Here is a 13,484-nt window from a genome sequence, read left to right as displayed (position 1 = left end):
AGGCCTTGTATGTGAAGCCAAGTGTACAGTATGTTGGGAGGGTGAGTTCTAATGGCTTAAATTGTTCAAGAACTGGATGGTTTCTTCCCTTATGTAACTTATGACCTAGCTGAGAAGGTAAGAATTATATAGGGAAAATATTAGTGAATTATGTAAGAATGTAGATACTCAAGGGCAACTGAATGGGCATTGTGGATTATAGAGAGATTAGATGAGAGATCTCTTTCTCTGCTGTCATCATTCCATGTCTAGCAGAGACTGGATTCACGGCAAAAACTGCGTATTGTCTTCCCTGGAGTCCGAAGTTCTAAGTGCCAATGGACATCTTTTCCTAAAGTCTATAGAACTGTCTTTATGAGCAGTACTTGGAGAAAGCAGTAGCAGAACAGCTCTGGCCTGCCTGGCTGAAACACGTCCGGTGGTGCTGTATCATGGAAGCCTTCACAGCCTGACACTGGTTGTTGGATGCTGTTCATCTAGGCCTTCTGCAAGAAGGCTCGTTTCCTTTACTGTATTTGGCTAGGACAGCACTCCTGTGGGTGGCTTCAGTATTAAGTTTGGAACAGAGGAAGTATTCCAACACATGCCAAGAATTGAATTTTATTTTTAAAAGCTGCTTTTTACAGAACTGAATATATCTGTGACCCTCCCTGGTTATAGCAGACCCACACATGGGAACTGGTGTAGGGTGGGTGACTTGGGTATCTTTTAGTAACGGGTATATCTCAAGAACTGTTCTCAAGGGATACCACTTCCTTTTGAGAGCCCTAACATGCTCTCAGCCTCTTTCTTGTGGCTCTTGTTTTGTCTGTTTCTATCACTGTATTTTAACATTATGACAAGCTTTGTGACTGAGGTATGTTGCTTTGCTTTGTGAAAGAGAAAGTGTATTTTGTTGTTTCACACTTGAGTGTCCTGTTCCTCTGTCTGAGCACCAGGATGGAAGAGTGCAAGCGTAAATCTGGGAAGGGGGATTGATGGAGCAAATCAGGACCTCCCACAGCTTGTCCTGTGGCCTTGGGAAAAGCATTCACCTACTCTCTGCTTCAGGTAGTCCTGGGTACCCCAGGATGACAGTGTTCCCTGGAAGATCTGGTGAGAGAAATGATGGACATATGACACACTGGAGAAGTCTGCATGGAAGAAGGTGGGGAAATACCAATAGCACCATTACCCTCCTATCCCACCAATTCTCAGTCCTCTTCTTTAATTTTTTAGCTGTGGCAATGCCCTGGTTTTTAGGGGATGAGTGCACTGGTGACGCAGTGGCCAATGGGCGGGAATCCCAGATCTCAGGGATTCAGAGGCAAAGCTGACCCACTGACTATGAGAGGAAAACATATCTGTTTCCTCAACTGCAGCATGGGGATCCTGATCTACTTTTGTGAAGGCTGTAGGCAAGATCAGTGTGCTAGTGTTGGTGTGGCATTATGAAAATAGGACAAACTGTTGTTGTTTATGGGTGGTCTGCCTTCCCCTTCCTCAGCTCTTGCTCCTGGAACTAGAGGCGTCTCTTTCCAACAAAAGAGTGGACTGCCAAGCTGATTGCTTAGAAGGACTTTGAAAGCATTACAGAGTAGTGTCTTCATCAGACACCTGCCAGGACAAGCTTTGCTTAGGATTGCTATCCAGTTGGCTGTGTCCTCCTTTGAAATGAGCTTTTAGTTAAGTGATTGATGTATTTGATTTTTGACTTAGCTTAATGTAGGGTATTAACTCAATGCTCAGTCTTGTCAGCTGTTGGTCAATGCTCTGGAGACAGGATTGAGGCGGCTTTGGAGAGAGGTCCTCATGGTAAAGACTGCAGCTCAACGCTTTAAACATCAGTTTTAGATCTGCCCTTCCCCAACTACTTGAAATGGGAGGGGGTGAGGGGTAAGGAGAGGCACCTCTGCTTCTTCTCTTGAAGGCTTAAATCTTTCAAAAGGCTTAAGTGTCTTCAAGGATACTTTAAATTGTTGCAAAAATTACCACATGCACAAAAACACCACAGAAAGATAGAGCCTAAGAGAGTGATATGCTTAGAGTCCAAAAGTCATACTTATCAACTAAAGGCAAAAGGATATGTGTAGTTTTTATTAGTATTTGTGTACATATGTATTTGATTGATATCCATCCTCCAGGAAGGAAAACATAAGGGGCTTTCATGCCAACACATGGCACATTCTTGACGTGTCATGTGATCTAGCCTAGTTCACCGAGAGTGATTACTGGCATCTAGAGCCCAAGCCTCACATGTCCTTTTCCTGGCCCTGTCTCCCGTGAACATAAAGGACTGTGGCTATGACAGGATAGGGTGGTGTTTACCACTGGTGATTCCAGGTCATTAATGGGACTGAGATGGGAGTGTGGTGGCTGGAGAAAATCCAGGGGCGAGAATTACTCTGAGGTTTCTTTCCCTCCCAGAAGAGAAAAGTGGTCTGATGTTTGGCATTTACATCTCAAAACCAAGCAAACAAACAAACAACAACAAGGCCAAAAAAAAAAAAAAAAGAAAAAAATGCTTGGCAAGTTGGGAGGACAATAGCTAGAGACTGGAAAGGTTAGTAGAATCCCCTTGTGTCTGCTGATAAGGAAATGTGAGGCCCAATCTATAAACATAAAGTTTCAGTTAAGCAAGATGAATATAAGCTCTAGAGAGCTGCTGACATTTTACCTCTGGTCAAAAATAATGTTAGTACACTTAAAATTTTGTTAAGCAGTAGATCTCATGTTAAGTGTTCTTCCCACAATAAAATAAAATGTAAAATAAATAAATGCATAAAGACAAAGGAAAATCAAAGCATATGCAATACCTAGACTACGGAGGTGGGTCAACATTGCCTTCCTGGGGTAGAGGCAGCGTATTCTGGGTAAAGGACTAATGGAATCCTAATTGTATCACTTATTGGTTAGAACCTCTCGGGCAAGTGACTTAACTTTTCGAAGTCTCCATTTCCTCATCTATTATATGAAGTTATTTCTTTTTTTAAAAGCTTATTTTTTTAAAGCTTTTTTTTAAAGCTTATTTATTTTTAGAGAAAGAGTGAGTAGAGGAGGGGCAGAGAGAGAGGGAGACAGAATCTTAAGCAGGCTCTGCATTGCCAGAGCGGACCCTAACACGGGTTTGAACTCATGAACTGTGGGGTAATAACATGAATCAAAATCAAGAGTCCAATGCTTAACTGACTGGGCCACCCCGGTGCCTCCAGAGTTATTTCTTTTTCTGATAGACTTATTACATGCACAAAATGATATTCTATATAGGCATGCCTCAGAGACATTGCAGATTTAGTTCCAGACCACCGCAATAAAGCGAATATGGCAATGAAGTGAGCCAAAGGAATTTTTTTGGTTTCCTAGCATACATAAAAGTTATGTTTATCCTATTCTGTAGCTTGTTAAGTGTGCAATAGTATTATGTCTAAAAAAAGCAATGTACATACCTTAATTAAAAAATACTTTATTGCTAAAAAATGCTAACCACCATCTGAGCGTTCAGGGAGTCATAATCACCGATCACAGATCACCATAACAAATATAATAATAATGAGAAAGTTTGAAATATTTCACGAATTACCAAGATGGGACATAGAGACATGAAGTGAGCAAATGCTGTTGGAAAAATGGCACTGTTGGGTTGTCACAAACCTTCATTTGGTAAAAGAATGCAATTATCTGTGTAAGGTAATAAAGTGAAGCAAAATAAAAGGAGGTATGCTTGTGTGTGTGTGTGTGTGTGTGTGTGTGTGTGTGTGTGTGTATGTGTGTGTGTATACACACACATATATCCCTCAGAATAGTCCCTGGCACTTAGAAAGAGCTAAATAAGTGATGCTTTTGCAATTTGATTAAAGGATAGAATTTGGGGGGAACAGCAGGCCATGGGCCAGTATTCTTAAACTCAGCTTATGTCAGAAGCACACTCTCTTCCTCTTGATGGTTCATAAAGGTGGATGTGGGACTGGAAAAGCAGAGTTCACTCACATCCTTGTTTGGTGCTATGCTCCAATCATTATTTTGATTATCTAAAGCTATTTAACAGGGGCTCCTGGGTGGCTCAGTAGGTTAGCATCTGACTTCAGGTCATGATCTCATGGTTCATGGGTTTGAGCCCCACATTGGACTCTCTGCTGTCAGCACAGAGCCTACTTTGGCTCCTCTGTCCTGCCCTCTTTCTGCCCCTCCCCCACTCTCTGTCTCTCTCAAAAATAAACATTAAAAAATTAAAAATAAAAAAATTCTGTGTTACATTCTTTATCTTGTTCACAAATACAACATGTAAAACTTCATCAAAAGTCCTGCAGAAAATCAGATATACTATACCTACAACATTTCTCTGATCTATCTATCTAGTGGATCTCTATAAAGGACATAAATGTGTAATAGATTCATGCTAGTTCCCAGAAAAAAAAATTCTGTGCAAAAAAAAAAATTTTTTTTTTAAAAAGCTCTATATAACAAACTACCCCTAAACATTAGCTTAAAATTACAGCAGTCATTTATTTATTCATTGTTCTGCAATTTGGATGGGATTTAGGAGAATCAGCTCATCTCTGCCCCATGGAGCACTGGCTAGAATGGCTCATCTGTAGAGGGTCAACAGGGACCTGAGGATCTTCTTCACTCACTGTTGTTCACTCAGCAGAGATGGCTAGTGAGTTGATGCTGGCTGTTGATGAGAGCTTAGCTGAGACTCTCAGTGCCGGACTTAATTCTCCTCCATTTGAGCTTCTCACTGCATGGTGGCTGGGATTTGGGTAGGCATGTCTCCAAAAGAAGCATTCCAAGAGCATTCTCTCTTTACATCATGCTTGCTAATGTCCCTTTGGCCAAAGCCAGTCCTGTGGCCATGCCCAGATCAGTAGGGGCAGTAGGACAGGTAAGAAGTCACAAGTCCTGGATGCTGGCATTCATGGTTTGTTAGTGGCCACCAAAGTGAGGTTTACTAAAAAAAGTGAGAACTGAGAATTTGCCACCAAAATCCTGTGTTCAGAGCAGATTCTATAACCTATTAGCCTCTCTTCTTCATTATAATAGATTCTTATGAATTATTCTTTGAATCAATGCACACAATCTTCAAATAGCCCTGGAAGGTGCCAAGCAGCCTTTGTTAATGTGCTGCTTCCCTCACCCTCCATTTCCCAAAATATAAACATTTTAGATTAATGTGCAAAGAGTCCAAGGCTGGGTGGATCAATGATTTAGATCTAAAATGTGCAGTTTTCTTGAGGCTGAGATGAACCATCTAAAAATGTCCTCAGATCTCATGTCCCTCTGTTCACTGTGCATGAACAACTTTTTAAAAAATATTTTATTGACAAGGAATGAATTCTCTGAAACCAGGAGCAGAGCCACTACGTTTTAATGATAGGTGCACATTACCTGAATAAATGAATAAAAGGCTTTATTTGCAACAGGAAAAAAAAATCCATTTAGTGATTGAAACAACTTGCTCTTTTACAGCTTGTAATATTAATTAGCCTCCCCTTTTATCTCCCCTTTTAAAAAGAACATGTTTTAATTGTTGCCTTTTCCATATTCCTTGTTTTATGTCTGCAGTTTCCAAATTGATACAGGGCCTGCTAGTAAGAGCTTAAAAATAGGCTTGCATTACTTTTGAGAAAGACAATTTTCAATTAATTATAAATGATTTCATTTCAAAACTCAGAAACCTACTGCGAAGCCTGAACCTAATACTTATCTTCTCTAATTGCATGAAGGAGAACGCAGAAATAAATGTGGTTGAATATGTAATTGGCATGCTTGGATTAAGGTTATTGTTTTAGCCTATTTAGGCTTCCCAGGGAATGTACTGAAGTCTCCACTCCCACCAAAAGCTTTTGAATTCTTTGGCATCAAATGGGTTTAGGGCTGGAAGCATGCAGATGACAAGTAGGGCACCCACAGACGCACCAAAAAGTGGGGGATGGGGCCGCTCTCCCTGGAGTCCTCTCCAGATGTCTTTGGGTAGATGAAGTCATACTCACAAGTGTTCCATGGTGCTGATTTGTGCTAGAGCCAGAGGCAGGAAAAGAACCTCAACAGTCCCATTCACTCACAGTTTTGTTTGCTTTCTCTTCCTCCTTCTTCCTTAACCTCCCTCTTTGTCCTAGGCCTGCCTCAACACATACAACCTGATAGAATGGGGTTAATAATGACTAAGCTCTTATGATGTACCTGGCACTGGGCAATGCTGTTGACATGCATCTCCCACGTCTAAGAAGTAGATGTCGCTACTCTTCTTTTATAAATGAGGCAACCAAGGTGTAGAAAGTTTAAGTGATTTGTTTAAAGTTACCCTGCTTGGTCCTGAGCTTCATTTAAAGTTCATTTCTCATAAAAGACTGTGTATTATATGATCCTATTGATATTAATAGTCCAGAGGAGGCAAATCTATAGAGATAGAAAGTAGATTAGTGATTGCCTAGGGCTAAAGAGGATGGGGGATGGGGAGATACAGTTGAAGGTTATGGGTTTCTTTTGGGAGTGATAAAAATGTCCTAACTGTGATGTTTGCACAACTCGGTGAACATGATAAAAACCATTGAATTGTGTACACTTTATATGGTTCAATTGTATGGTACGTGAATTATATGTCAATAAAACTGCTTTAAAAAAAAAAAAAGAGGAGCGCCTGGGTAACTGTCTGACTTCAACTGAGGTCATGATCTCATGGTTCATGACTTCGAGCCCCAAATCAGGTTCTGTGCTGATAGCTCAGAGCCTGGAGCCTACTTCAGATTCTGTGTTTCCCTCTCTCTGCCTCTCCCCCATTCATGCTCTGTCTCTCTCTGTCTCAAAAATAAATAAATATTAAAAAAAATAATAATGTGGTCTGAGAGGCAGAATCCTTGTCTGTGTTCCTGTCAGAACTCCTGCAGTCAAATACCCATGTGCTGGTGGCCCCAGTAGATAACTCTATGCCTCAACTTCCTTACTGGTAAGATTAGAATCATTGTACCTGTTCTATGGGGCTGTGGAAAGGACTTTGTGCATTAAAATATATAAAGAGGATGGAACAGTACCCAACACCCATAAGTTCTTTTTTTTTTTTTAAAGTTTATTTACTATTTTATTTGAGGGAGAGAGAGAGAGAGCACTGAGGAGGGGCAGAGAAAGAGAGGGAGAGAATCCCAAGCAGGCTCTGCACTCAGCACAGAGCCCAGTGCAGGGCTTGGTTTCACGAACTGCAAGATCATGACCTGAGCCAAAATCAAGAGTCAATGCTTAACTGACTGAGCCACCCAAGAACTCCCATAAGTTCTTCATAAACATCTTATTCCTGTTCTTACCATTCTTATTATCATTATCAAATGAATGTAGCATCTGACCTATGAGAAATGCTTAATAGATGGTAATAGCAATGGGGGTTGTTAGGACCTCACTATTTAAGGGGATTACCTGAATTTTAGGAATTCCGTGATGGGACTGCTTTTGAAAAGTCAAGCATAATGAACCTGCAGTATGCTGGTTGTCCTGCCCCAGAGGCCGAGTTTGGGGTTCTGGTGCTTCTCTCTTGGTCCCATGCCCTGGTTGCATCATTGGAAACTCAGTGTTTCCAGGCATCATCAGGAAAGTCCCAGTGTGACCTCTTCTCAGCCCCCGGGGCTCTGCACAGGGTGGGAGCTCCCACTCCAGGGCTGAGCAGGAAGGGGCTCCTGCTGCCCCTGGAGCTCCCTCAGGAAAGAGATGCTGACGCCTGCCTCCCAGTTTCTCAATATTCGAATTCCTCAGTGCTGACTTACAAACACTTCCAATCTGTTCCTTTTCTCTGGCTCAGTTTCAGGAAAACTTTAAGCCAACATTTTGCCAGAGAATGATAATCAACTCATTTCAGGCTACGGATAGCACGTATCCCTTCTGTTTCCTTCAGATGAACTGCACTGTTTTATTCGTAAACAGTTAGCATTGTTTCTTAAATCCTATCAGGAGCAGAAGGTGCTAGAACATTCACTTAATGGAAGCATAAACATACTTAATCTTAACCAAATAATACTTGTAACTCGAAATGTTGTAAGTAGGGCTATTTTTTAATGCCTAACATGAAGTTCATCTAGAAACTATAGAGACCATTCAAAACCAAAGAAATTTGCAGGATGAGGAAAAAAGAGGAGGATTCGATTCATGAAGCCAGTGTCTCCACTGTGTTCATGAAACTTCTGGGAGATTTGCACATCAGAGCCGAGGGAGAAGTGGACATCCTTAGCTACGTAAGAGCAGAAAGCTGGGGACCCACTGGAAGACCGTGCCTTTGGCAATCCTCATCACTTACCTTGTTATCTGCCAGGGAGAGAAGTTGAGCGCCACAGGCATGATTGATAGAGCTGGGCTTTATATTGGACTGCATTTTTTTTTTTTCGTTTTAAAGGGGCAAGTTTGTGTGAAAGCCTCCATTCCTCACATGGCAGCTCTGAATCATCACTGGAGCCGGATCCGTCATGGAACGCCAAGAGCCTAATACAGGCTGATGTGTTGTCTTGGCCAAGAAATCTGGGAAAGCGGCATTGTGATAAAGTTGCTTCTTATTTGACTGCCTTTCTTTTAAAATAGAAACTTCTGTTACTCACAGGAAGGTGCCAGAGGCTGTTTGCGTCTCCTTTTTCTGTGCAAAAGTGCTTGATTTTTAAGCAGCCTATTTTTATCATCCTTTCCCACACTTACCAGGACTTCTTATTGTTGTTTGGAGGACATTGGAGTAATGTCTTTTGAACATGAACATTAGCGGTGGGCTATGAGGCTGAGGGCAAAGGGATGGACCGTGAAGTTTGCTTGGCTTTTATCCTATTTGGAAACTGGAGAAGAAAGTCACATTTACAGTGAAAATCAGAGTCCTTGAATGTAAAACAACTGCAGCTTTAGATTTCCCCTGAGAATGTATTAATTTCAAACCCTTGGACTGAGTGCTTACTAAGGACTAGGTGCTGGGCTAGGTGAGGTCTCGGGAAGGTAAAAATAATTAGGCGTGGTCTCGGAGCTCCAATGAGGAGCTAATGGGGAAGTTGTAAAGAAGATGAGTATATGACCAATAATGGCAAAGAAAGTATTATAGTTCCCGTGCTAGCATCATGCATAAGTCATGGTTGGGGGTACAAAGGAAAGGGTGGTCAGTTCTTCCTGGGAGGTGTCAGAGAAGTCTTTATATTGGAAGTGACGCTCAGGAGCTTTAACAAAGAATAAGTGTTCACTTTGTGGAAGGGGGTGGAGGGCATTTTTGCTCCAATGATTCATCCTAATTATGACATGAGGAAATTTATGTAATGTAACAAGGATTCTCCACAGTAAACAATAGCAAGGACAATGCTTGACATATCATTGGATCCATGCTGTGTCAGTGGATGGGAATCAAAGAGAGACAATAGGGTTTGTACATGGTAACAAGATAGGACTGTAGCACTATTGACACTTGGGGCTGGATCGTTTCCTTTTTGTAGAGGGGCTACCTCATATGCTGTAGGATGCTTGTCAGCAACCCTGGCCTCTACCTGCTATATGCCGGTGGTACTCCACCTCCACCGGTTACCGCAACTTGAAATGTCTCATTGCCAAATGTCCCCCAAGGGTCAAAATTACCCCCAATTGAGAAACAATGGTTAGGAAGATAGGTGGGACAATTCTGGACATGAAAAATAGTAGCTAATAGAACTTGAGAAATATTAGACACTTGCAGGCCTATATAGAGTTGCTTGGGAGAATTGTTGATTGTTGATTTTTGTTGATTATTATTACAAATAACTCCCTGGAGCTACTCACCTGGGGAGCAACATAGAATATAAGAAGCGGCATGATTGTGCATTAACACCCATGTTTCAAACATCTGAAAATTACTAATAAATGACTTTCCATTTGGAACTCATAATTGAAGCCACTGTTGATGTCCTCAGTCTATAGAGTCAAAACATAGAGTAGATCTCTCCCACGTGGCATTGAATTTTGACTTCTCTGAAAGATACCAGCCTTTCTCAGTGAGGTGGCCCCAGAGACTCACCAAATAAATTTGACCTCTAAGTCAGACCATCACAAATGTACTCACCAAATGTGTCCAAATTCATCTGACCATTTTTGCGTGATTTATTAAGATACATGCAGATAGCACTTGCATTTTATTTTACAAATGTGTTAATGTGTATTCAAAGCATTAAGATAGAGGCTCTTTTTTTAGAGCCACACCATTATGAAGCATACAGCTATGAGGGACACACAGTCCCTGTTATGCGAGAGCTCATGGAACAAAGATTAGAATTCATAGTAATCTTAAGTTAATTAATGTCTCTGTATCTCAATTTTTTACCTTTGTAAAATGAGGTAATATAAATACATACCTTCTTCCAGTGTTGGTGAGAACTATAAAAAGACCCCAACCAAGTAAGCCATCAGCACAGTAGCTGCTATTCAGCAGGTACTTTATACATGTTAACTGCAATTTATTATCACCAATATTTTAAAGGCTACCACAATATGCCTGCATGTTTTGAGAGCATTGAGATGGGATCCTTAATTGAGAATTGGCAATGGGAGTCAGGAAATGCTCTGACTGGTGGGAGGCACCCAAGAGGAATTCTGAAAGATGAGAAGTTAGAAGAAGCTTGGCAGAGTGAGAGGGACAAGGAGTGGTTTTCAACTTTGCTGTTCCCTCTGCTTGAATGACCTTCCCCAGGTATCTGCAAGACTTCCTCCAGCAGAATTTTTCTCATTGAGGCCTTCCATCCACATTCTATATAAAACTGAACTTCTTATTCTTTTGCATCCTATCTTCTTTCTTGCTCTGTTTTTCTCCTTGGCATGTGTCACCATATGACATCTTACTTACTGATTTTGTTTATTGTCTGCTGGTAGGTAGGCTCCATGAAGACAGAACCTTTTTTGTACTTTTATGCAGCTATATAACCACCATCTAGATTGTAGAACAGTGACTGTCACAGAGCTGGAGTTCAATAAATATTTGTTAAATAAATGAATTCCAGGCATGTGGGCAGAAGCATGGAAGTGAAAGAGAACATCTGTTTAGGAAAATGAAAGTAATTTGCTATGGCTTAAATATAGACTATATGCTTTGAAGAAATAAGGAATTAGGCTAGAGAAGTAAGCAGGGACTTGGTCACAGAAAGCCTTCTGTGAAGGGATGAAGGCCCAAACCAGACACACATGATATGGATGAGGAGACAACTTTGAAATGAGGAGGTTGAATTGGCGAGGTATAATGATCAGTATGAAGAAGGTAAATGTATAGCAAGGAATCCAAGATTATTTCAAGATTTTGGATCTGGGCATTTAGGCAGCCAAAAAGCAGGTATGTGCCCCAGGCTTAGTCCATCTGAGGCTCTAGTCTAAGACTTTGGATCTGGAGTGAGGCATACAAAGACAATGCACCCCTGGAATGTTTTAGGACCCCTGGTCAGCAGCAGTGCCCTGCAGAACAACAGAGGTAGGCACCCTGATGCCATGTTTCTGACTGTTTCCTTTGCCCTCTAATAAGAGGTTTATTTGCCTCTGGCTCTGCCTTTGTCTTGGTTTAGATTAGTCCTGGAAGCAGATGCTGAGCCTAGGATTTGAATGCAAGTAGTCTGTTAGGGAGGTGATCCCTGGAAACACTGGTAGAAGAATGGGAATATCAAACAAGGAAGGGAAGAAAGAGTGCCCTGTTGAGGAGATTACCACTTCTAGCAGCTGGGGCTCAATCCCCCAGGGGCCTCCGGGAGATCAGGTAGAAAGTAATTCTTAAAATAGTCCTAGTAGTAGCAGCAGCAGCAGCATTACCTATAAACATGTTGGAAATGCAAGTCCACAGCCTCTGCTCTGACCTAGTGAAGTAGAATTTCTGGGGATGGCACCTATTAAACTATTTTAACAAATACTTCAGGTGATTCTTATACATAGTCAACTTTTAGAACCACTGGGATAGGATATGCTATAGTTAGTGTTAGCCCCCATGAGCAGCAAAAAATTGGGTGTAGTTTCTACTAATTCATTTCTTTAGGCCAGGAAAGAGTAAATGGGGAATGGATGGTTATACTATAACCTTGAGTGAATTGATTTGGCATTTTTAGGTATATAATAATTCTGTGCAATGAAGCACTTTCCACGATTACACCCAAATATTATGACCTACAAGGTAATATTTTCAAAGCACTGTGGGAAGACTTGAAATTGACCTTATTCTGTTTTTTCCCACACTAGGGCCCTGCTTCACTAGCTGGCACGTATTTCTTCTCACACTGAGACCTCTTTTCCTTGTGTTTGACCTGTGCTGAGTTGGGCACCATTTACAAGAATCATAGAAAAAAAAAGAAAGAAGAGGTGCATATGAAAATTGGCATACTTGAAACGAGCTGAGTGACAAAGACTCACTGGCTCTTGATGTGAAGTTTTAAGTAAACTTGGTTACATTTCAGAAAACTTCATAGACTCAGAGGTCTTTGAAATGAAGACGCAGGTTGTTGCCTAAATACCAACCTAGGGAGTGGTGTGTGGGAAGATTGCTGTTTGGTGTTTGGCTCTTCCTTTTGTGATTTACTCACTGAATTTCCGTAAAGCATCTGCATGTTAGGATTTGGTAGGAGACCTGCTCTCTGTCTCCTTAGAGATTTCACTTGGTTAACAGGGCTAGTGAGAACATTAACACTACAGATTTGCAGATGGCACTCATGTGGAGAAAACCTAATCCTCAAAAGTAAATAACACACATCCAAGAGAGTATTTCTCTACTCTCACCTAACAAGGCCTCTTACATCCCAGAGTGCTGTCCTTTTATAGATGGATTTCAGAATCGGGAGAGGGAGGAGATGCCAACTACTGGGGTGGCCTAGAAAAGTCATAGGCATCCTCTCTTCCCCCACATCCTAATCCTATCATTTTAATTGAAAGAAAACCTGTACGTTATTCTTTGAGCATTCAAAGCCAAGGTCTCCCCAGTGACAGTTAACAGTAGTTAATTCTGTTGGTAACCGGATCTCACTCTCTCTATCTCTTCTCTTTTCCATTTTCACTCTCCCTGGGGGATCTCCTCACTCAGAGGGCTTTAAATACCATCTGTATGTTGACGAATTCTAAACTTATATCTTCATTTTAGTCATCTTGTGTGTGTGTGTGTGTGTGTGTGTGTGTGTGTGTGTGTGTGTGTGTGCGCGCGCAGCGCGCGCGCGCACAGCCGTAGATTCAGGTATCTGCCTGCCTGTTGACAGTTTGTGTGGACATCTCCTAAAACTCTACTTGTCTAGAAGGAAGCTCTTGATCCTTCTTTGGGGTCTTAAGGGGCTTCTTCTGCAGTTTCCCATTTAAAAAAAAAATGGCATCTGTATCCAGGCAGTTGCTCAAGCCAGAAATTTGGAAATCATCTTTGTCACTTTCTTTTCCCTCATTCTTTGTAATCTCCAACTACTTAGGGTTGTTGATTCTACCTCTAAAGTGTATCTTGACTCCATCCACTTTTCTCCATCTTTGCTGCTTCCATCATGGACCAAGCAATGGCCTCTGGACTGGCCTCTCAGCAGCCTCTTTGCAATCTA

Source organism: Panthera pardus, unplaced genomic scaffold, assembly GCF_024362965.1.
Source record: "Panthera pardus isolate Hobbes unplaced genomic scaffold, ASM2436296v1 HiC_scaffold_7, whole genome shotgun sequence".
Taxonomy (NCBI): Eukaryota; Metazoa; Chordata; class Mammalia; order Carnivora; family Felidae; genus Panthera; species Panthera pardus.
The sequence above is the reverse complement of the archived record's forward strand: the minus strand, read 5'-3'. Positions refer to the sequence as shown.